Raw genomic sequence first — 26,958 nt, 5'->3', positions numbered from 1 at the left:
CGCCTGTCCTGCCTTGCCGCTTCGCTGTGTTTTATCTTACAGTTCAACGAAACTGTGGCTTTTCTCTACAACGATCCTGATTCTCTCTAACCCTTGACTACTGCTAGTCACCCAACGATCCATACCTTCTCTTATCCTCGACCACGGCAAGTAATACTACTTGTCTCCCTTCTCCAACCTGGACCCAGCTACCCACGACCACGACTCTGCATTCTGGACATGACCTCACGGCTTCAGGTCAGTGGTTCTGTATCCCCACCTCGTCCTCGCGATTCAGTCCAGTTTGTGGTGGGCACCCGTTACAGTATACTCAGCCCGCGTATATATTTAATTGGAGACGGCTAAGCTACAGTTGGAGACAGGTATGGATCATATGGAAATTATTCGACTCTACGTAATTCACACCCCCACTATTGATGTAATTTTGGGGTTACCATGGCTTCAACTCCATAACCCTGTAGTAGATTGGTCGTCTTCTCAACTCAGACATTGAAGCTCTCGTTGTCTTAAGAACTATTCTGTTCTATCACAAATGTTGGCTGGGGTATCGATACCAGTGGATGCGAAATCCAACCTTCCTAATATCTACTCCACCTTTCAGGATGTTCTTGATAAAGTCGCTTTCACCTCCGGAGAACCGCTCCATGAAGGAGTACATTCAAGAGAACCTCCAGAGGGGATTCATTCGGAAATCTACGTCCCCTGAGGGCGCAGGGTTTTTTTTCGTTAAAAAGGAAGATAGAACGCTACGGCAGTACATCGACTACAGAGGACTCAACAAAGTCACGGTAAAAAAAATTTTTTTAAATCAATAGCCGTTACCACTCATCTACGAACTGTTTTACAGGTTGCCAGGAGCCTCTATCTTTACCAAATTAGATTAGCGACGGTTTTATAATCTGGTCAGAATTCGCTAGGGTGATGAATGGAAGACGGCCTTTAATACACGGGATGGCCACTATGGGTATCTGGTTATGCCTTTCAGACTCTGTAACGCTCCTGCCGTATTTCAGAACTTTGTGAATGAGATATTTAGGGACCTTCGACAAATATGTCATAGTATACTTGAATGACATTCTGATTTTCTCAAAATCAGCACAGGAACATTCAGAGCATGTGAAGCAGGTTCTAAAACAATTACGGGAGAATCGTCTGTTCTCAAAGCTGGAGAAATGTCAATTCCACCAAACCAGTACCTCCTTTCCGTATCTGGGATACATCATTTTGGATACCGAAATAGCCATGGACACAGATAAAGTCAAAGCCTTTATGGAATGGCCTCGTCCCATCAGCCTGAAGGTGGTCCAGCGGTTTCTGGGATTTGTTAATCATTACCGCAAAAATGTATTCAGAACTTTTCTTCCATTCTGGCACCCATCACTGCCTTAACCAAAAAGAAAGCGGATCCTTCTAAATGGTCTGTAGAGGCGGTTAATGCATTTGATAAACTAAAGACAGCCTTCGCCTCGGCCCCAGCTCTGGTACATCCAGATCCCGCTCAACACGTAACTCTGGAAGGAGACGCATCGGATATTGGGGCAGGAGAAGTGCTAATTGCAAGAGAATCTGTCCTGCGCTTCTGTGTATAACACAAGTACCACCCAGTGGGTGTGTGTCAGACACTGGAGCTAAATGCGAGGGACTTGACCGGTTGCAGGGGGATATCAATCTTACCTCACCTGCTCCTCCGGTCTGGGACCCGCTCTCCTCGCCAGCTCCTGCGTGCCGCCGTCTGGGACGTCAGGAAAGGAGAAGAAATTCGGCGCAACTGCGCATGTCTGAAGAATGAAGCTCCCGGATGTATCTTCAAAAAAACTTTATTGCACACACAAGGGCTACACCGCGATCTCCCCCCCCCCCGCGGGAGCTTCATTCTTCAGACATGCGCAGTTGCGCCGAATTTCTTCTCCTTTCAGGAGAAGTGCTATGTCAACGAAAAAATCCTAAAGCCAGATTGCACCGTGTGCATTTTTCTCCAAAAGATTTTCCTCAGCCGAACGGAACTACGATGTGGGAAATCGGGAACTTTTGGCCATAAAGATGACTTTACAGGAATAGAGGCACTTGCTGGAAGGGACGAAAAATCCAGTGACCATACTCCCAGATCACAAAAACCTTTTGTACATTGAGGGAGCCCGCCGATTGGGGTCACGACAAGCGCGGTGGGCGTTATTCTTTTCTCGCTTTAACTTCATCATCTCTTACTTGCCAGGCTCCAAAAACATGAAGGCAGATGCTCTTTCCGTCAATTCTTTGTCGATGATACTGCGGAGGATCACGACGAACCTATTCTTCCATCTTCACGCATCATCTCAGAGGCTACCTTTGACTCTGTAGGCGACATCGTTCAGGATCAAACCCAAATCCCAGAGGGTCTTGTGGTTCCTGAAGGACGCCTGTTCGTCTCACCAGCCTTCCAAAGAAAGGTATTGGAATGGGGACATAGGGCCTCATGCAGTAAGCGCCGATAGGCCGTTTATCACCATTTTTTCGCCAAATTTGCCCTCCCGATTCAGTAAGCGCCGATAAATGGGAAAAATCGGCAATTTTTGTTGCCGATAAAAACTTATCGGGCCACTTATCAGCACTTTTTGAACTCGGCTGATTTCAAGTAGCCCCGATCAGCTTTTCGCTGCTGATCGGCACTCCAGAATGGAGAGTTTTTCGGCAATCCAGCCCGCCAACTAAAGTTGGCAAGTTTGTGGAGGAGAAGCATCGGCAAGGGCGACACTTAGAAAAAATCATTCCTTTTTCCTGTCTGTGATTGATGCCGGGGGTCTCCGGAGCTGATACCTGCACCGGAGTCCCCCGGCATGCATCCGAGGCAGGAAAAATGCATGTACAGCCCACTTCATTACCTTAGCGGCTAACCGCTAAGGCAATGAAGGGGTTAACCCACCGTGACAGCTTTATTGTGGGTAGCGGGGGTGGGTGAAGGGGGTATTTGGCCTTTGTTTGTTTAGGGCTTGCGGGGGGGGGGGTTGCGTGTGCACTTAACCCCTTCACGACCGTAGCAGTTAATACCGCTACGGTCATGAAGGGGTTAAGGCCTCCCGCTACTCACCCGCAAACCCTAAACAACCACCATTGTGGCTAATACCCCCTTCACCCACACCCGCTACCCACAATAAAAAATAATCACACACATAGCCCCACACTAAATAAATAATTAATTAAATATATCTAAAAAAATAAATTAAAAAAAATGAATATAAATAAATAAATAGATATATATCTATATATAGATATATATATATAACCCCAACAACCCCTATAACACCTAACATACACATATATGCACATCAATGATACTATAGGCCGGCGGGGGCCCTTGGGTGATACTATAGGCCTGCAGTACCAATTATGTGCCCCCCCCAAATTAATGTCAAAACACATACATACTTCTAAAGAAATAACCCCCCTTAACACATACAGTATAGTAATGGCCACAATTACTATTATCCACAAATGGATAATAGTGAATGTGCCCATTTGAAATACATAAACACCAATAAATACATTAAATACATATAGTACTCACCCATGTCCGGCAGCCAAGTTGAAGGCCATCCTCATCTTCATCCTGCCCATGCCCCCTCCGCTACAGCAAAACAGACACAAGAATGAAAACATCCAATGTAATGTCCCCTAACCCCTTAATCACCATAGCGGTTATTAACCGCTACAGTCATTAAGGGGTTAACCCACCCTCACCCACCACTCGGGAGGCCTACATACCCTCCCCCACTAACCCCCCACCCCGTGAGGCCTAACCACCCTCACCCACTACCCACAAGGGAGGCCTACCCACATACCGTTGGGGCCAATACCCCCTCCCCCCACCCCCAGTACCCACAATAAAAACAATACACTGCCCCACAATAAACATTATTCTATTTATTAAATACATTACCAACCCCCTGTGCCCCCCCATAAATACATGATTTATCCTTTTACATACAGGGTTCATAACCCAGCCCCACGCGAGTCCCCGGCGGGCTGGCGGGGCACCTGACAGACCTACAGGGTACCAGCAGCTCATTTCAAAAAGGTTCTGGAGGCCTGTTGGTGGGTCCCGCCAAGCGCCATGGCCCCCAGGTGGTCTCCTTGGGTCACCATGGGCCACAATTGGGTCCCCACGGTAGGCCCGCGGATGTCTCGGAGCCCCGGGTCAGACCCCACAGGTGTCTGCGGGGCCTCGGATGGTTCCCACGGGGGTCTGGGGAACTCACGAGTGCTCACTACGGGTCCGCGGTGCCCCCACGGATGTGGGACCACCGCTTCATCCCCGCACCTATGGGTCCGCGGTGCCCCCACGGATGTGGGACCACCGCTTCATCCCCACAGAGTATGGGTACGTGGTGCCCCCACAGATGTGAGGCCACCGCTTCATCCCCGCAGGTGTCACCCGTGGAACCACCAGCCTGATACCCGTGAGATACCCGAGGAGACCGCAGGTGGTCTCCAGAGGTCTCACGCAGAACCAAGAAACCAACCCTGAATGTAAAAAAAATAAACCTGGCATATACATTCAATACATACATCCCCCCCCCCCAACACCTACAGTACAATAATGTGCAAAATAACTATTATCCAGAAGGATAATAGATTATTTGCCCATTATTAAACACATTAACTAGCATATTAAAATAAATAAAGTACTACTGACCTCATCAATAAGAATCCCCCGTCGCCAGCAACATCCTTGTCTTTCGTTGCCCCCAAATACATAGCCAATACAAAGCAAATACATTGCAATTACATTAAGATCTCAGTTAACCCCTTAAACACCTTATCGGATAATAACTGCAAAGGTAATTAAGGGGTTAAGCCACACTGGCCCGATACCCACCCTTCACCCATTCATTTTTACAGTGGCTTCATCATGCAACTATATATATATACACACACATGATGAACCAATATACAAATAAATGTAGAAGGGTTATCAAAAACATGCTGTACTACAAATAACACTTCTCCATACAGACACACTACAATAAAATCCATTACCTTTAATAATCCAATCTGATCTTCCAATCAAAATCCTCAAATGCCAATCAAAAACCTCAAATGACAATCAAAACATTGCATTTACATTGTATATATGATGCATACAATCTATGCACCATATACATTCTGCAAATGAATGTTAACAATAACATATTCAAAACAAAATACCAATACATCCAAACAAGTATACTATTTAAACCAATCCAGTAAACATAAATCAATTAGCATTCATTAATTACATCCCTAAAGCATTTACATTCCATCCCTAACAATTAAACAATTAAGTAATTCAAGAGTTGAACAGGACAAGTTATCCTGTGAAAAAATATAAGTCCCAACAAGAATACAATATACAAAAGCAAGCCTCACCCTGACCTAAAGTACACCATACAATAGCAACAATTACATTTATCTAATTTTACAATACATTATACACACATTTATGCATAGCAGCATAGCCAAATTAATTTAAAACACAGCAAATCAATTTTTAAAACAACATCATTTCTTACCCTGTATGTATATATCGATCTAGACATACATACATACATACAGTGGCAAGAAATGAGATACCAAAAATAAATAAATACACATGTTAAAAAAAGCTTTAAAAAAAATTAACAAGTTAAATAAAATACATTTCTTTAGTTCACTTACCATTACTTGACCCACTCACCGACTCCCGTTGAACAGCTTACTCTCGAACCAATCCACCAAGCACAGGAATCCATAAAATAATAAACCATAAAATAAAAAAACATAAAATAATAAAACACGGCAATCCAGGGGTCTTCTATTTGTAATCCATCTTCATCTGTATTCTTTTATGTATCTTCTTCTGGGGTCTTCTTGTCGTCATTGGCCGCGCCCTGGTCTTCTTTCTTCTCCGGAGGACCTTCCTCCTCGGCGTCTGGCTTCAAAATGAGACGACATAGGCTTTTAAAGGCCTATGACGTCACATTTTCGTCATGGTTCCCACGGCCCTGATTTAATAATATTGTGCGGAAGCAGGGGGTACCCTGAGCTGAACCGCATTGATTTGTGGCTCAGAGACCCCCTGCTTCCCGAGTTACAGGCCCCGGTTTTGGGCATCGGTTACAGTGTCGCCGCCATATTTATAGCGGACACGGCGCGAATGGGACGCTATAAAGATGGCGGCGACACTGCCACCCGATGACACATACCGGGGCCTGTAACTCGGGAAGCAGGGGTCCCTGGTCCACAAAGCAACGCGGTTCAGCTCAGGGGACCCCCTTGCTCACTGTACAGTATTATTAAAAATATATTCATGCTGCTTCATTACCGTAGCACATAGCCGCAAAGGTAAGGAACGAGTGTTTATTGATATGTGTGTTTTACTCATAGTGTAGATGTGCAGAGGGTCTCCAGAGCTGAACCGCTTTGGTTTTAGGTCCGGGGATACAGGCCCCTTTATATCCCCAATTCTCTCCAACCCATGACAACTGCTACTGACCCCAACGATCCATACCTTCTCCTACCCTGACAGGGCTACCCACAACCATGACTCTGCATTCTGAACGCGATCTTAGGTCAGTGTTTCTGTATCCCCACCTCGGCCTTGCGGTTCAGTCCAGTTTGTGGCGGGCACCCGTTACAGTGAAGCACTTTTCGTATGGTTTATTAGTTCATGTTTATCAGGGTCCTCGTGTAATTTAACCACATTTCTCTCCCCACTGTTGCCCATATGCGGGAACTTAGAGTTTCCTCCAGCTATGGTTCAGAGTGCCTTCGGAACATGGACGGGAGCTATGGTAGTAAGATTGGTGGATATTCTGTTTGTGGCAAGATTATACCCGTTGGTCATTTTGCAAATAAATTCGATTGGGGTCACAGGGATCAATGGCAGTACAGATAACTGACAGACTATATACACAAGCCCAACATTCTGAGAAAACTCACCCAATTTGAGTCTATTTTTAGGTGTCATGGGAAGACTCAGCATAATCTGGCTGTCATTTATAGGATCATAATAGAAGGTGAAGGGAACTCCAAACAGAGCTTGTGAAAAAGAGCTACATGCTGAACTCACATTGGAAGAATGGGATAAAATATGGGAGGTTACGTGCTTGTCCTCCATTTCCATAAAGACTCTAGAGACTGTATATAAGGTGATATTCAGGTGGTACAACACGCCAGCTCGTCTGGGAATGATTTTCCCAGGGGTGTCTAATAGATGCTGGAGAGAATGTAGGAGTACGGGCACACTTCTACATATATGGTGGGACGGCCCCAAAAGTAAACACTTCTGGAGAGCAGTACTTGAGGGTATATTTAATAGTACTGGAGTGGTAATGCCAGAGTATCCATGGCTGGTCCTGCTTGTCAGGAACATCATGCCCAACTATAGACTTTAAAAGCCTTTAGTGTTACATTTTCTTAATGTGGCACAAGGGTCTATTCTTCGATTGTGGAAACAGGTAAATATTCCCAATCTACAGCTATGGATATCCAGAGTGTGAGACATGTATAATATGGAGAAGCTCACACATATTGTACACGATACCCTGTTTAGAATTGAGATTACGTGGCTCCCATGGGTAAACGCAAGACATCCCATGGGTAATAATGGAGGTGCTACATGAGTTCACCATAAAAGGAATTAGGATTCCCAAATTCTCAGGAAGCAACCCTTCATTGGTAGATTAAATCTAACTAACCTATACTGTTGCAGCGAAGTTTCCCCCTTCCCTATTTCCTAGTACTTATTTAACAGTTGTTCACCATAAGAGACCTTTATGATAGGAGTGAAAGTGGGGAACAGGTACAAAAGCATTGCAGAGGGGGCGCAGCCGCCGGGCTGAATAATTCTATTGACCGAAAACAATTGGATCATGAGGATTCATGATGAGAGTCCAACTGATGAACGAGTTATTGAACTTATCATTTTATTTCCGGTTACTTTATAACTCAGTATCTGTATTTGTAGTTATTTTATACACGTTTAAGTTGTGTTAAGTTTTAAGTGTAGTATTGAATGTAATGTAAATATTGTATCAAGACGATGTTTCCATTTCTGTAATGATATGCTGTGATGTGACACGATACAAAATTTACAGCAAGAAAAAAAGTTGCCTTGCTTAAAAAGGAGGAGGTCCATTATGTTCATCTAGTGTATTTGTATATGTACCCCAATCCATTTTGACAGTTGTCAAGTGACTTAGTAAACGGATGTATTTATTGTTCAATTACAATTTACTATTCTCACTATGCACACGTAATTACAATATGGTACCATTGTATTCAGATCTAATTACCGTTAGGTAATTATGATTACCAATGATCAATGATTTAATAACCTTTAGTAAATCTAGGCCACTGTCTGGACTTTCTATGAAGCAAACTATACAAAATGCCATTCAATTGTCACAATTCAGTGTTATTTGCTATCCCATCCTTTAATGTCTATGTCACAAGTAAGAAACTCTTTAAAAATGCATACAAGCTTGTTTGGCAGACTAGCTTAAGAATGTCAACCCATCAAAGAGCTTGATACACAACCTGCTATGGGTTTAGTAAAACTGCTGAACTGGATGTGGTAAGGTTTTAAATAATTACACTTTATTGCATGCTGCTGTACCTGCCATCTATCATAATATATGCACACATCTGCTTTTCTTTTCAGACATAGCTACGTTTTATTCTCCATTTGAGTAAAAATGTGTAAAATGACATCAATTTGTAATAATATGAGTGAGCAATTATATGAGCAAACTTTTTAGGCCTGCATACAAATTTGGGGTTCCTAATATTTAATACAATTGTTGCTCACCTTTCAACAACATCAATAGGTTAGGTGCATGAACAATTGTTTGGGTGGGGTGCTGTACATACAAAACCAGAAACATAAAATACATTATATGAGAGCTTATCTATACACATACATATCTACATACAGTATTTCAGGTTCTTATATACAACATTCACAGTATTCCAATAATAAATACAAAATCACAAAATGTAAAACATATACAGTATTATTCTCCAGAATCAATCCAAAAGCAGACGTAATCATTGTGTGAAATGTTAAAGTGACACTTTTTATACAATTTGTGTTATCTATTTATGAAACAAATTTGTTGCATTTACAGGATTTAACAGGCCCAAGGTAACACATTTCTTAAAATATAACCTGAAAATGTACTTTAGTCTTCCAAAGTCTTAAATTACAACTCCAAAATGGCTATCTCCTGATTCCAATAAGAAAACACAGCTATGATATTGTATGCAAAAATATTTGTACAAACACTTTAGGCAAAATTCAAAAATGTCGTTCCTTTAATAATGTTACCTGGACATGTCGCTCTGTATGCATATAAAAAAAACCACACCATGTCTGAATGGTATACTTAGCATTTGTTTAGAGCTACAGTGGGGGCTATATATCAAGCTGCGTTTGTAGACATATAAAACTTTTATTTTGTGCCTGCAGCTGCTTCAAACGTAACCATTTTGTGACTCTGTTTTTTTACATGTATGTACTATATGTATAATTGTATTTATATAGTGCCAACTATATAGTGGAGTCAATAGAGTAGGCGCAGATAATTAAGTTAACTGATTCGTTTAAGAGGTTCCATTATAAATTGAAAAGAAAAGGTGCATGGCGAATACTGAGGTACAGTCTGGAGGGAGAGATGAGTGAAAAGGGTTTAAGATGCAAGAGGGTTTTAGAAGAAAAAAGGTGCAAAGATGAGACATCCTTAGGATGAACGTCAGAGGCGAGTAGGGGTGTAATGAGCGCTCTTCCCCACAGAAATGAAAATGATTGCCGGGGGAGAGAGCGAGCCTTTGTAAGAGACGGCCCACCTCTATCGGTGTCGCAACGTCATGTGATGCTGCGTTGCCGTGATGACACAATGTCACATAGCAACGTGTTGCCATGACAACACACCATCCCATGACGCAGTGACAACATGACGCAGCGAAGTCGCAGGACGGCAGGTAAGAACTTTGCACCCCCTAAAAAGAATCTGGTTGCGCCCCTGTACTACACACATGAAGTTTGAGGGCCATTCAGGCAGAGATTGCTTATTTGCAAACTATGGTTTGTGACGGGACTGCAGGTATAAGGTTAAGTCCAAGTAAATATTGTGGTATGTCATCAGCATGGAGATAATAGCTGAAGCCAAAAAGGAGTTAATGAGGTCACTCAGCAAGATCGTATAACGAGAGAGGAAAGTAGGGGACCTAAAACAGAGCCTTAAGGTACACCAACAGAGAGATCCACAAAGGAAGCTGAAGAATTGGCAAAAAAGGCAGTGAAAGAGCGACGAGAGAGGTAGGAGGAAAACAAGGAGAGGAAAGTGCCAAGGATTCCAAGAGAGTTAACATTGGTTTACAGTATCGGAAGCAGAGGAAAGGTCCAAAAGAATAAGCATGGAGAAGTTTCCTTGAGATTTGGCAACATGGAGGCCATTATCCACTTTGGTGAGTGCAGTTTCAGTTGAGACACACGTTATTCAAAGGTAGGTTATTGGGGAGCGCAGATACCACCATATATGAAAAAATTTATAAACAATATATAGTGTAGTATTTTCTTAGATAGGAGACATCTTTGGTAAAAACAGAAATGGGGACTCCCACTTTCCCAGTGAATCAACAGCAATGGTTTAACCCGATGGATGGTCAGCTCAGGTGGACACAGTGCATTGGTCCTCAATATAAGAAGAACACACTCTTAGTGCAACATTGCTAGTTCAATATAAGTTACATTAAAACGAATAGTATCACACTTACATTTGAGCACAATGGCATATACACATAAGAATTATAGATGGCCCGATTCCTCTAGGCTCCTGGACTGCGTCGCGTCACTTCCGGCGGTCGACCGCATCACTATTGGCGAAACGCGTAGAGTGGACCCGCCCAGGAAGTGAGGATTGGTGCTGCTAGCTGTCTATCACAAGCCGCACTGGAAGTGACGCAACGGAGTTCCTCGAGGACACCGGAAGTGACGTATAGCATCGGAGGGAGTGCCGGAGGTGATCTCTATACACTGCGGTGGAGAGGAGAGCACAGACGGCCTACTATACGGAAGTCATGGAGCGACGGCGGTGCGGTGAGCTGCGGCATAATCCCCATCATTCCTTATTCACTTTTAAAGTGATAAATGTTTATGTTACTTTTTTACATTGTAAGTGCGCATTTTTAGCATTACCATAAAGAATCCTTTTGTACCATTGATCTGCACCATGGAGATTTCTCTTTATTTTTCCATGCCCTTATCCACCTGACTTCTGAGCGTGAGCTGTATCCTGTTTGCGTCTAGGAGACTTCATAGATTCCACAAATCCTGTTATTGCCTTTAACCTACTACTATCTTGTGAGTAGGCTGCACAGAAGAGCCAAGTTAATACCACATGTTTCACACTGAATCTGATTGTCTGCACTTAGTTTGTGTTTTTTCTGTTGTTTTTTTCCTCTATGCTCCCCCCTGGGTTGTGAGAACACACCTGAGCTGACCATCCATCGGGTTAAACCATTGCTGTTGATTCACTGGGAAAGTGTGAGTCCCCATTTCTGTTTTTACCAAAGATGTCTCCTATCTAAGAAAATACTACACTACTGTATATATTGTTTATATTTTTTTTTCATATATGGTGGTATCTGCGGTCCCCAATAACCTACCTTTGAAGATCTGTCTAAGGAGAATTGGACCGTCTCTACAAAAGGGTTGAGCTGCGATTCTATATCACTGAATAATTTTAATAAACACATTTGCACGGATATATTTTTTATTGAGCACTATATATATATATATATATATATATATATATATATATATATATATATAAAGAACAGAAAACTACAATAAGCGCAATCACAGAGAGATTAACAATAATAATTACCACATATATAGGAGGGTATACTACCTCACAATCTAACTTTCCCTGATTTAGTCTGCAGCCAGAAGGTAATATATATATATTATATATATATATATATATATATATATATATATATATATATATATATATAATCAAAAAATAAATAGATGATACCGTTCTGTGGCTAACGAAATGCTTTTATTTGTGCGAGCTTTCGAGATACACTGATCTCTTCTTCCGGCGATGTTACAATGAATGAAGCAAGGATAACTTAAAAACAGTGTCTCTTGGAATGTTATCTGTGCTTCTCCTTCCCCCGGTGTGGATGTGTTTTATGGCTAGAGGTGTCAAAGGGTAACTGAAAGCAAGTGAAGAAAGATTGTGTATGTGTATCAGTGTGAATAAAAATGAATGGAGAGCCCACAGTATAAACAGTGCTCTACACAAGGTGTGTGTGGAGTGAGAGGGATATAAATGGTGTGGGTGGGTGTGGAAATGTGAGAGTTTGTAGCACAACTAAAAGTGTGTGTGGATACTATGTGGTCCCTATTGGTGTATATGGATGGAAAAATAGGGAGTATTAGTATGTGTGAGAGACAGCTGTGTGTGCATACATATAGCACAGTATGTACAGACATGGCCTTTAGCGCTCATGGGAAGAGAGTTCGCTAGTGTCAGTAATGACTCATAAAATTTCGATCTCTGTTTAGGCCACTGCTAAGTGTCCCGAACAGTTGCATAAATTTGTATTCATGCAACCGTCTCTCTTTCGGGGTTTTAAGATTACCTTTGAGTATGGCAACCCTCAGATCGTTCATCTTATGGCCAGAGTCAGAGAAATGTTCGCCAACAGGACTGTCTCTTGTTCCGCGTGTGATGCTGTGGCGATGCAGGTTCATTCTCTTGTTTAGCCCCTGTCCTGTCTCACCTATGTAGTAGCAGCCCCCTGGGCATTTCATGCACATGATGAGGTACACGACATTGCTGGACAGCAATGTCGTGTACCTCATCATGTGCATGAAATGCCCAGGGGGCTGCTACTACATAGGTGAGACAGGACAGGGGCTAAACAAGAGAATGAACCTGCATCGCCACAGCATCACACGCGGAACAAGAGACAGTCCTGTTGGCGAACATTTCTCTGACTCTGGCCATAAGATGAACGATCTGAGGGTTGCCATACTCAAAGGTAATCTTAAAACCCCGAAAGAGAGACGGTTGCATGAATACAAATTTATGCAACTGTTCGGGACACTTAGCAGTGGCCTAAACAGAGATCGAAATTTTATGAGTCATTACTGACACTAGCGAACTCTCTTCCCATGAGCGCTAAAGGCCATGTCTGTACATACTGTGCTATATGTATGCACACACAGCTGTCTCTCACACATACGAATACTCCCTATTTTTCCATCCATATACACCAATAGGGACCACATAGTATCCACACACACTTTTAGTTGTGCTACAAACTCTCACATTTCCACACCCACCCACACCATTTATATCCCTCTCACTCCACACACACCTTGTGTAGAGCACTGTTTATACTGTGGGCTCTCCATTCATTTTTATTCACACTGATACACATACACAATCTTTCTTCACTTGCTTTCAGTTACCCTTTGACACCTCTAGCCATAAAACACATCCACACCGGGGGAAGGAGAAGCACAGATAACATTCCAAGAGACACTGTTTTTAAGTTATCCTTGCTTCATTCATTGTAACATCGCCGGAAGAAGAGATCAGTGTATCTCGAAAGCTCGCACAAATAAAAGCATTTCGTTAGCCACAGAACGGTATCATCTATTTATTTTTTGATTATTGAAGCTCGGCTAACACGGTACTGATACCTCTACATGTATATATATATATATATATATATTTTTTTTATTGATTAACACAGTATAATTGCACTTGATTTTCTCTCAGAAAGGAGCGCCTGCAAACACACTTTTTTTCTTTTTACTAGAGACACACGTTAGCCAGAGAGGTATATATCCCTCTTCAGACCTGGTGGATCTTGACAACAGGCAAAGGAATTCATTGACAGCCACAGAAGTTGGTGGCGGGTCTGATAACCACACATCAAATCTCAAACTGATGCATGCAACAAACACAACAGTGATAAACAACTTATAACATTATTAATAATAGCAATAATATTAATAACAATAATGCTAATTATAACATTGACCTAAGAGATAAATATCTCAATGATTCCTTTAAAGAGGCAATTCAAGCGGATTATTATTTTTGCATTTTTTTTTTTTTAAACATAGGATTGAAGCAGGGGGTCGACGGAGCTGAACCCCATTAATTTCAGCTACGGGGACCCCATGCTTCCCGAGATATTTACCTTCGTAGGGGGTGTCAGTAGCTGATCAACTCGGCTAGCAGGGAATTTCAAAGCTCCGGCGCCCTGCAGGCCAAAAGGAGCAATGACGTCATCAGGTTCGGCTTTGGAGGTCTATATCTCGGGAAGCAGGGGATCCCCCAAATTAAAATTAATGGGGTTAAGGTCCGAAAAAACCCCTGCTTGAAATGTATGTTAAAAAAATAATGATAATAAAAAAAAAGTGCATGAATTGCTCCTTTAAAATCAATTTAAAAGCAAAACAATAATTTACAGAAATGTCATATAGATCTGCAATGCCTGTCCAAGTTTCAAATGTAATTAAAATACTTTTAAAAGGTGATACACTTGGTGCTTATTAATGTGTTTAAATGGGTATTTATGGTGCAGTAAAGAATGGCAGCAGAAAAAAACAAATCATATAATTACCTCGTAATTTTGATTGAATGTTTGTCAAACTAATTTGACAACCCGTATTTCTTTTATCTTTCACATGCAGATGTGTGCATAGTGGAACAGTGTACTGAAGCCCCCTTTTTTTTTTTTTACATACAAATAAAATAAAAATAGTCATGGTTATATATTTGGAGAGTCCCACTGAACACCACAATTTTACTGTAACGGGTTAAAAATGGTAAAACTGCATCTCACTTTTTAATCAATAGTTTTACTGAGTTTTACATGTACCAGAGGTAACTGCATTCACCCTTAGTTGGACTTAAATAGAGACACACTTTTTAAGAAGAAAAAATGGAATGACTGAAAATGTAAATATGAATAGTGCCTGCCTTGTATATAACCGTATAATCCCTGCAAAGCAATGCATGGCAGCGATGGGGTCAGACATATGCTGCTCTACTCTATACATGCAATTGTTTCCATGACAACCTTATAATCTGACAAGCAATTTTTTTTCACACATTTTTTTTACAGCAACCTTCAAAAACTCACTAAAATACATTCAAAGTGGGATTGAAACCGTAGATAAGCATATCATGCATGCAATATATGCACAGCATGTGACATTTGTATCACTTTTATCTCTGATAGTTGGAAGTGCATTAGTAAATTGCGTTTCATAAACAAAACCGTGCTTCAAAAACATGATCCACCTCCCCCCCCCCCCCCCCAAGACCCGCTGTACGAATTTAAAGCAGCAATCTGTGCTTCTGGATTCTTTTTTAATTTGAACTGAGGGAGTTTTTCAGGGCAGGAGCTGAACCGCTGTGATTATGGCTCTGGGCAGGCTCCCTGGTTTCTGAGATATTCATCGTTCCATCTCTCAGACAAGATGGGAGAAAAATATTCATGCCAGAGTCTGCCTCACTTCGGTGACCAAAAGAAAGCCAAAAACCTCATGTCTTGATGATGTCACAGCTTTCAATTGTGTGACCCCCACAGCTGGCCTAGATTTTAGTTTTTAAAGAGCTTATATTCAAGCTGTAAAGTACTATTCACAATTCAGTTCTGTTATTAATAAAAAATATAATTAAAAAAAAAAGACAGGCAAACAAACAATAGCAGTGAGCTAGTAAAGGCCTAACCTTCATTCTCTAAGTGATACACATTGCACATTTAACTTCTCTGAGTTGATGTGGTTTTAAACATGGGAATTGACAGACAATGCTTAATTAATGTTGTCATGTATAAAATGTGAGATCAAAATCTGTTTAACTACTTCAATGAATAATGGAGATGCCTGCCAGGCAGATTAATAGCACATTGGAGGTCCTTTTTAAGTGCCAGTCTGAGCATTATCACACGGAAACGCCCATTTACTTAAACTGGAGTTTCTGTGTTCTAGTGCCCCGATCAGCGGTTTCATAAAGAAACACCGTTTTCGGGTTTTAAAAGAAAATTGATAGAAATCTAAGAATAAATATCAGCATATTTACAACTGAAAATACAATTTCACAGGATTACTCCAGTATAAAATATACTGGAGTTTAAACACTAGCAGTATAGAACAAGATTTTGTTTATGTGACAAAGGGCTAAGAACCCCCCCCCCCCCCTTGTAACAGAATAGTGGTCACCTTAGATCAGAAGAATATGTTTTTTATGAAAAGCACAGCTGATTTTCCTTGAAGAGAAAGCCATTTCATTAATAATATTATTAGGGCCAAGATATAGATTAGGTGTGAGATATTTCAAATCTTTGTCATCTATGATAGTCCTGTCAATTTTAATTTGACACGTATCTTTCGCAGAAATAAAATAGATAACACAGTGTAGCCTATTACAATTAAGTGGCCAAGATGGTAATATAAAGCAAAAAGGCAATGCAGAAGTACAGTATATATAAAGCAAATCCATATAAACAGGCACTCACCGCTTGTGAGGGATTTACTGTAGGATCAACGTTTCAGCCGCTATTGGGGACTTTGTCAAAATGTTTATATCCTTCCCTTATCTCACTGCCTCAAACCCTTATCTCACGGTCTCAAAGCAGAAGGTGGCAATGTGTATTCAAGAAAATATATACTGGAAATTGTGCAGGCAGGTTCAACCATGCTATGAAAGCTTAAACAAAATAACTGACTAAAGAGGGAAAGTTGAGGCTGGCATTGTAAGTAAGGCCTCAAACCCCAAAATATGAAAAATACCGAAAAGCGATAGTTCTCATTCTCTAAAAGCCAGATTGTCCTTGAGCTTGACAGCATTCAGGGAGAAGTAGTGAAGACAAAGGGTGCTAAGAATCCACAGAGGTTAAACACAGGCTGTCATGCAAACCTCAATCTGACTACCTACTGTACAGATGCTGGTTTCTCTCCAGTGAAGCAGCACTACAAGAACTGAAAGACTAGCGTGAAAAGATTAGGTGAAAGATTATTGCCATTAGTGAAGAAAAGATGAAGGCGTTGTTGAGCTCAAAAGCAGGCATATACTATATTACAGGGGCACAGAAAATAGAAGAATCAGTGCAGTAAGCTTCCTCATTAACAAGAAATAAATAAACGACATATGGGCAGGGACTCCTCTTCCTTAATGTTACTTTTATGTCTAAAGCACTTATTCCCATGATCTGTTATTTATTTTATTACCACATGTATTACTACTGTGAAGCGCTATGTATATTAATGGCGCTATATAAATAAAGACATACAATACAATACAATGCATCAAGTGCCGGTACTTTCATCGCACCTGTTCCGGTGCGATAACCCATACATCCGCCCCATAGTGGAGCATGAAAGTTCAAGAGAAATAGCAGCCAGGATCATCATTCACTTGACAAACAGATACAAGCTTCAAATTATCCAAGTGTATGCCCCAACATTAAGTCATACAGAAAATGTGGCGGACTTCTGCCTTGAAATCAACTAACTTAATAACAAAGGAAATTGTCACCTTAAGCAGCAATACTACATCCCTCCCCCCACACTTTTTTTTTTCATTCTTATTTTTATATGTAAAGCATGTGATAATGTATAATTCTACATTATTACCTAAACTGGCAATCGTTTGCTGCTCTTGTTATAAATCTGTAAAAACCTGATTGGCCGCCATCTAACTTTGTACTGCAGTCTGTAAAATGCTGCAATTAATATGAAACATTATATTACTAAGTGTAGCACATTACTGTTACAGCTTTCAGAGTAATATATAGTCTGCTGTTTGGAACACAGCAACATATCTGCTTGTGATACTTGGTTGCCAAATGGCAAATTTCAAAAAGGTGATTGTCAGAGCCTTTGAAAAGAGGATGTGGATGTGACTTTCTAAATGGTTGCTGTACTCTAGCAACCAAAGGATGATCAGTACATTAATAAATCATACAAAAATTGCATTAGGAGTAAAACAAAATGCAGACAGTATTACCTAATTCTACAGAACTACGTTATTAAAAATAAATAAACATGTAGGATTTTTCCCGTTTTGCTGGTTTAAGATCATTGTGGGAGATTTTAATGCAAACATTGATGACCAACAGAAAGACGAAGCATCAGTGGGTAAGTATGCAGGAATTCAATTGGGACAGATTAGTTCAATGTGCAGAACGTGAACATGTATACATCATTAATCCATTCTTCAAGAAGAATCCAAATAGCAAATAGAATAGAAAATAGACATGGAACGTATCCATGGAATCAAGAATAAAATTGAATATATCCTAGCTAACAAGATACACGTGATTGAAGACTGTGTATATGTTGACCATTATAGCCTGGGTTAGTTGACTGGAGTTTAGTGAATAACGAAAATAGATAATTTTACGTGAACTACTTTTTGTATGGTCCGCGCTAAAAATAATACCACAGTAAAAATCCTTTTATCACTGCTTTACTACTGGGGATATGGCTTTAATGAAGAGGTGGATAAATAAAATTGGTGATAAACATTTATAACGCCAATGTTTTCATATACCAATCTTTACTGAATTGAGGCCTACGTATCAATACAAGAATGGTGCAATTCTGGGGCACAAATGCATTAGATTTATCAAAGAAAAAAAAAATCCTTTGCTTTCAAAGATATTTGTCTGTTTGCTACAACTGGTACAATTTTGTACCAGTATTTTTACAACAAACCCACTCCTAAGAAGCTTTAGACAGTACCACCAAAGTGTCCAGAAACTATCAGTGCCAACATTAGGTAATAAAGGTACAAAACAAATATGTACGCCTCTGAGATTATTTAAAATAAAAATCATGGTCATGTACAAAGATTATAAACTGGCACAAACTCCAAAATTCCAGCAAACTGTTTTACATTTTGCTAACGTTTGAAAACAGATTTTGCGCTCTGCGCCAGAAGCATTTTAATTACATACAAATTCATAAAAGGAGTGTGTTTTGTGCAAATTTGAGGGCTAAGAACATATAAAGAAATGTGTGTAAAAATGTTGGTGCTTTTAAATAGTATAAACCTTCCCAAAATATGTGTTGCTTGTATGAAGGCCTCATATGTGTAATTCACTGTTTGAAATAAATGTTGACGCATTGCGTCATGTTGAATCCCTGATTCATACAATTTAAATAAAAACAGAATTCTGTGATTTTTTTACATTTATTTATAACTAGTGTTAGTAAATATAATTTAGAGCCATACTATGAAAAGAATACATTTTGTTAACCGAAATAATAAAATATCTGTGCTGCGGCAAAAACATTTAAGGTTGATATTTTGCAACTTTATTTTGCGCTAACACTATTAGCAGACTTTTTATGTTTTAAGCCAGGGGTGCGCAAACTTTCTGTGCTACGACCCCTGGTTGCTCAGCACCAGTGCTCCCGCCACCCCCCCCCCCAACATAAGAACGGTCTCAAATTATGCCGCGTGATCATGTGACGTCACGTTGCCATGGCGATGCGTCACCGAAGCCAAGCTAAGCAAATTAGAGGCTTTGCGCGCTCCCCGGCATTTCATTTAAATGCTTTGGGGAATAGCGTGGGGCCTCTGTAACCGACACTGTGCCCCCTTCCTCCCCCCCCCCAAAAAAACATGTTTAGTACATACCATTCACATCTGTAGGCGAAGCGCAATTTTTTTCGTGCACACAAAATGAAACAAATCATTTTGTCGCTGATGATGCAGATTGGGAAATATCAGGTTAGCACACAGACGCACGCAAGCGCAATTTTAAATTAGATTTCCATGCGCCAATTTGCAGCCCTTAGTACATAGGCACTTAGGTGTTTCTCCCCAGACACAGTTACAAATAATTTCGAGTAAATATGAGACAAGTTTCTTTCATTGTCAAGATGACAATTTTGACAAACTATTACCTCCCGGTATTTCGTGGCCTACAAAGCACCGCACACTTCTCCAATTGCTTCGTTCCAAATCCGCATGCTACGTCAGGGCAAACGTGAAATATAAATCAGCAAGGAAAAAAAAACAAATGGTGGGCACACTAAATTATCATAATATTAATTGACCCGCAACATGTTTGTACTGACCTTGCCCAGTGATAAAAGTTGCATTTTGAGGATGAAGCATAGAGGAGGTCATGTAGACACGCTACACAGCAGCACAAATGCCAAAACCCCAGCGTTTTCCCAGAAGAATTTACTGCAAGTTTTCCCACCATTTTCTAGACCAGATGTTGTGCTCTGCGCGCCAGAAGATTTTTAATTTCATGCACTTAAACAAAAGTGGGTGTGTTGTAATGTAGCAATTAACAGTAAATATGGAGGGTTGACCCTTTAAGTGCCACGTCCCCTCCTACCATCGCGATCAAGTGCGCGCTCCGTGGTGACGCAACGGAATGACAGAAGCCCTCCTCCTTCCGTTCCACTTCATTGTAAATCGCCTCCTGCGTTCCTGCAGCGATCTCCCCTAGAAAAACGAGCGGGCATTTGATGACGTCGCTACTGCGCCATGAGGCCCCTGGAGTGCCAGACTCCATGATGTAGTGGCTCAGTCTCGTGGGCACCCAAACGGTTAAAGAAGCAGCCTGTACTAATCGCCATTTTATTTTCAATTTTTAAAATATATTTATTGATAGATAGATATATAGGCGTTTGAAATGTGTCCAGGTGGTGGAAATGGAGCTCTCACATTGCAGTCTAAAGGTTACCATGGGAAAAGCAGGGGTTTTGAACATTGACATTTTTGTTTGTTTAAAAGCAGAGCATGCTCGGGGTCAGGTGTAACGATACTAACATTATATAAGTTAAACCCATATAGGCTTTTGGAAGGGATTGCTGCTTGAAGATGTTTTTGCTTTTGGATGCTTTGACGGTTACAGCCAGCGAGTGTACAAAGCAGCACACATTTCTCAAGTTGCTTCATTTGCAATCCGAATGTGAACCAAGCCAGAGCAATATTGTAAAACAATACACAAGGGGGGAAAATGTGCCAGCTTCTTTCTCTACAGCCTCAGTAAATGACCTCATAAGTGGTTTTGACTAGAATCCCTTAGCTGTAATAATGGCGCAAAACTAGAGTTAAAAACATAAAAATAAAAAGCAACCGATTCGTCTGTACTGTATTGTTTAATTAATATTCCCCTTAGGAATCAATTTCCTTTTCATAAACTCGCAGCAGTAATTTGGTGATGGGACATCGTGTCCATTTTTTATGATGAGGTGGATGTACAATTTTTCAATTTAAAAAAATGACGCACCAATATTTTTGCAGCCGTTTTAACTGTCAATTTGTATTGTGCATTATCTATATTTAAATAGACCTCTATGATTTTTTTCCCCACAGACAAATTAGACTCCTGCGGTGTCTCCGGGGGATCGCATGCCTGAGTGGGTCTCTCCATAGTGCGATAACCAGGACTTCTGTTTTACAAATAAGTCGTTTCAATGTAAGTTGTGTGTGAAGTGAAATAAGTAAAGTATTTCAGTTTTTATTTGTCACGTTAAAAACACTGCTTATATAAAGTAAACAGATTTATGAAAAATAATATAATGTAAACTATCATTTTTTAGATATATCTGACATAATTGTGTTTAGCTTTATTGTGCCTATGGTTATGCAAAGTGTGTGTGAGTGTGTATATATATATATTTATATATATATTATATATATAAAATTTTACCTAACAGGTGTACGTGTGCGTAATAATTAATTGATTTGACCATGTATGTTATTTGTTAATGTTCTTTGAAGTTTTCATTTGTTCTGCAAACATACCTGTTTAAATAGGCAGGTTATTGTTTTAAGAATGGCTTTTTTTCTGCTTGATTTACTAAGCTAATGATAAAATGAGCAGAATAAAAGATTCCCCTTGTTTTTCCCACCAGCTGCTACCTGAAAACCTTCTCTGCGTTATGATTTAATTAGTCGACTAAGCTACGTTTTCAAAATCTATTTTATTTGCATATTGTTAAGTATCTATTTTATTTGCATACTGTTAAGAAGCCCTCTGAGTCATGTCATTCAGCTCACAATCGCAAAAAAATGATTGCAATAACAATAGTACATTTTATTCCATATACACAACCTACTATATAAATGTAAGTAACTATACAAGGTAATTAAGCGTGAGTTACGTACCTCTCCCATGTAACATTGTAATAAGACAGAAAAAATATTAATGGGAAATATTGTATTGCAGTAACTTTTTGGCAGTATTGCCAGTCAAGGGTAAATGTGTAGCAAATCCCTCCAGCACTGAACGGGCTGCAGCATTATTTTTCCTGAATAAGTAAAATAAGCGTTTAACCCTTAGGGTGCCCTTTAGACGTAGCTACTACATCATGGCATCTGGCGCTTCAGGGGCCCCGACCTAGTAGCTGTATCACAAAGTCTCTGCTCGTTTTTGTAAGGGCGATCGCGTTGATCTGTAATGAAGTGGAATGGAAGAACGCCGTCCCTTCTGCTCTGTCATCAGTGACGGAGCGATCATGTGATTGCGAGTGCCGTAGGGGCTGTGGCACTCTGGTGCAGCTATCCCCTCCAGAAGCATCTGGCCCTTATCCTGTAAGGTGTGATTAGCGCAGATGACGCGCTATCGCATGAAAAGCCTCATTAAAGTAAATGGGGGCTTTTCCTGCGATAGCACATCATCAGCGCTTATCACACCTTACAGAATAAGGGCCTATGAGTTTAAAACTTATATCATGTTAGTATTTTGTCCTCTTAGCAAGTTCTGCTCTTTAAAAAAAAATCCTATTTGTGAAAAACATAATTTTCTTTATCTCTAGCTTCTCAGGTTACCATGGTAACCTTTACACAGCACTGGGGTCTGGGGAGAGCTTCATTTTAACCTCCCCGGACACTGAATACTTAAAATGGTTTGAAAAACAAAAATAAAGCTGGACATTTCAAGAAGAAATGGTGATCAGTGCGGACTGCGGGTGTTGAATAGTTTTGCTTCTATATACTTAAGCTAATGATGGTCTCCTGAAATCAAGCACAGTATCACTATTTTTATAGCATATTTACCAACAGACATACACAGAATAAATGCATGTTTCTAATATAAACTGATTTCATTTTAACGGTCGCCTTTTAAGTAGGTGCACATGTATCAAGAACAGAGCGCTCTGCTCTTTCAGTAGTATTTGTAAATGGTACACGTATCACTTTTTGCAACTAAGGGTTAACACTATGAAATAACATTTCGGTTAGTACCATGAGCACCAGTCCATTACCAAGACTTCTGGCCTAGGCAGGTTCTTGCTCTTTGTTCATTTTGACATAAGACTGAACAGTCATTGTAAATTATACTGGGGATGAGGTTTATGACACTGTTGGACCCTGACAATTTGGGGGCTATGTTAAATGTTCCTGGAAAATGCCCAGAAAAAAAAAATTTTTATTCATATCTCTGCCAAATGCAAAAACTCATTAATATAGTGTCTTACATTTGATGCAGAATGTGAGAGGCCAATTGAATACTACGTAAAGGTCAAAAAGTGATGGTCCAAAGTGCAGAATTTGCTATTAGCCAAATGTGCATCAGAGGTAACTCTTCCATAACTGCATGATACATTAAAGCTTAGAGAAGCAGGATGAAAATGTAAATCTTACTGTACAAATGGCATTTGTCTCCCTTGCAAGAGAAAGACAGCTTAGAAGCCGTTGCATAGCATAGGCGTAGATAAAGGGACGTGATTGGGCTAGGATTTAAGAGGTATTTAAGGCGGACAATGCTGCCAAGTGTAAGGAGAAAAAAAAATATCACTGCCTTTCAAAACAAGCCCAACCTAACTCGAGGCCGACGTTTATACTGTGCGGGCTGTGAGGTGCTGCATATAATATGCTAATCAGATGTGGCTGCATCCTGCTTAGAAGCAAAAGGCTGTTCTTATGCAGTCTATTTTAGCTGCCTTTACTGATTGAGAAATGGGAAACTCATCGGTCCCCTAGAGGATCTAACGAGAAAAAGAAAAAGCCAGATAGACAATAACAAAACACAGATATCAAAGCAACTGCAAAAAATAATCCGTGCACTAGATGAGGAGGGTGATTGAAAGAGAAACCAAGGGGTTAACAAACAGAGCACCCACCGGGGTAGGTAAACTGTAATGCTGTCCCAGTGGACTTGGCGTGGGTGATCTCTGCCCAAAATAATGCCTTTGTGTTCATTGGGACCTCCAGTTCCAAGCACTGCTTCCTGGCTGGTCTTATAATTCGCTAGTCTTGCCAATGGTAGAAGCAGGTTGGCGAGGAGGTCCCTGGGCTCATTTCCTTGAAACACTGGGAGGCCAAAAATAAATATGTGGAGGAAAACCCTGGAAGAACTGCAGAAGGATGCCCGTCAAGGTGGAAAAGAGGGGCCGCAGCCCGGCGCACGCAACACTACATATCGAACACCGACTCACGTTCGTCCCAAAGGGGGTAAAGGGCAAGAGAGGTGTTGAAATAGGACAGGTAGCAAGTGGAGAATTTGGGTTAAGGGGAATTGCCCTGTGAAGTGGGAAATTGTAAAAAACCCATTCATATGAATTACAGGGAATTGCTTAGTGCCGAGACTAAGCAGATCCTAATACATTTTTTAGCAGTCTTGAATTCTTTTCTTCTACATTGTACGCTGCTGTATTCACATCTATAAAACTTAAGTGAATAATTCAACAGTAGGTGGTTATTTTATTTGTTAACACATTATTAGAAAAAAAGCTTTTGTTTTGGATGGGGCACTTTTCTGTCACTAATAATATCTTCCACTAAATGATAGGAGTGACAAAAGACAGAAGCTTTTTTCGTAACATGTGTTAGAGAATTATGTATACTAGATGGGGGCATTTTTGTATTTGGACTGACAGAACGTTTTATACAATATTGATAGACCTATACTCTCCTCGTCAGCTCATTGTTTACTTAAAAGCTTGGATACCATTTGGACGGCTGAAACAAAACTACTGTTGTTATGCAAGTAACAGCTCTCATATCCTGGCAGCAGGTAAATCACAGCACTGTTAGAGCATGCAGCCTTTTGCAGAGCACTGAATGGGTCACTCCTAGTACAGTACTAATAGAACCGGCACTATGGTACGCATGAATGTTCTTGAGGATGCTCTAAAAAGGATCAACAATGCAGAGAAACGAAGTAAGCAGCAGGTTCTTATCAGACCATGATCCAAGGTGATTGTGCAATTCCTTATAGCAGAGGCGCGCAACTGCACTCCTCAGGACCCCCCAACAGGTCAAGTTTTCAGGTTATCTCTGCTTCAGCACAGGTGGCTCAATCAGTGGCTTAGTCACCTGTGCTGAAGCTCAAATATCCTTAAAACCTGACCTGTAGGGGGTCTTGAGGACTGGATTTGAGAACCTCTGCCTTACAAGGATTATGAAGCATGGTTACATTGGTAAATTTGAGATTATTGATGATTATAGAGCTGAAAAAAATTGTTGTTAATCTCACAGGCAGATTTAACAAGTGTGGTGTCATCAGCCAAAGATTTGATGTTCAACTAAATGATCTGGAGAACTGACAGAACAACCTTCCTGCCATCACGTTAGTTTGAGTGCATTGGGCTAACAACTTCAGCTGACATCATTGATCTCGAGGAAGCTAGGCGAAAAAACACACGGGAGGCAAAATTCTGGGATTCTTTTTCTAAATATGTACAAGTAGGCAAACAAATAAACTGCTATCACAAGAAAATGAAAAAAAAAACCGAAGTGACAAAATCGACATATCCGGCGGTGCCATTGGCATTTCTGAGTGTGGCTCGTTTTATTTAAACTGCAAAGGGATCAGGTTAGTCACCTAACACTTGGCCTTGGCACGACTGTGCCTACGGATCAGATGAAGCACTAATGAGCTTGAAAAGCTTGTCTCTCACACTGAGGGCGAGGGCATGATCCAGTCAAACGGATTGGTGGAGACCTGGGGGACCCTCGCTCAGTCTTGCACGCCGAGTATGCAGGTGACTGTGTGCGGGGCTCTCATTGGTCTGCGTTGTATGGTGAGCTTGGGACCGTGACATAACCCGAGAAGTTGCTGATAATTGGCCGGCCGGGTTTTTGTCACTTCTTTTACCCACCATAACTTAACTATATATATATACTCAGTTAAATTATGCTGGGTAAAAAAGTGACAAAAACCCTCCACAACAAAGCATATAGCAAATGGATATATTACTGTATGCTCATTTTCATGTCTTGCTGTGTGCGGGGTGATAATGGTGAAAGGCGGAGTTGCAGACCTGTCTAAGACATGCAAATGAGCATACAGTAATATATCCATTTGAGATTATATATATATATATATATATATATATATATATATATATATATATATATATATATAAAAACAGTGGTTGACAAATCACCAAAAAATCTACTCGCCACACAAAAAAATCTACTCGCCACCTAGTACCAAACGTGTGCTGCTTGGGCCAAAATTTACTCGCCCGGGGGTTAAATCCACTCGCCCGGGGCGAGCAAATGTATAGGTTTGTCGAACACTGTATATATATATATATATATATATATATATATATATATATATATATATATATATATATATATATATATCATATCTTTATTTATTTTTTACTTGTATAATGAAACATCCCTGTTGAGTCAAATACATTTTTGGATAGATACATAGCAACTTCATTCCGTGCTTGCACTATTACATTTTTTTTACAGTTTACGTCAAGTTGAACTTGAGTTTGACGCACTTGCTCCTTTTATTAGCACACAGAAACATTATTATTTAGTATATACATATATTATATTCACAGTATGGCTATTACAAATAGCATTACACCAATAATTAAATTTATTAATACAGTACTAGTTATAGGTAAAAAATGCACATACGGTATTCAACATGACGCAATGCGTTAAAAATAATTTCAAACAAAGAATTATGCGCCATGTGTAT

At 40.4% G+C, this 26,958-nt stretch overlaps 1 protein-coding gene and 1 pseudogene across 2 annotated transcripts in view; one reads left to right on the top strand and one right to left on the bottom strand.

The window, feature by feature from the left end:
- BMI1 (BMI1 proto-oncogene, polycomb ring finger) overlaps nucleotides 1–26,958 on the bottom strand; it is a 127,703-nt gene that overhangs the window by 98,779 nt on the left and 1,966 nt on the right. The window lies entirely within an intron of this gene.
- Nucleotides 25,110–25,684, top strand: LOC142488768 (small ribosomal subunit protein uS8-like; annotated as a pseudogene).

The sequence above is a fragment of the Ascaphus truei genome, chromosome 2 (genome assembly GCF_040206685.1).
Source record: "Ascaphus truei isolate aAscTru1 chromosome 2, aAscTru1.hap1, whole genome shotgun sequence".
NCBI lineage: Eukaryota > Metazoa > Chordata > Amphibia > Anura > Ascaphidae > Ascaphus > Ascaphus truei.
Note: the sequence above shows the minus strand (reverse complement) of the source record. Positions and strands in the feature narration are given on the sequence as shown.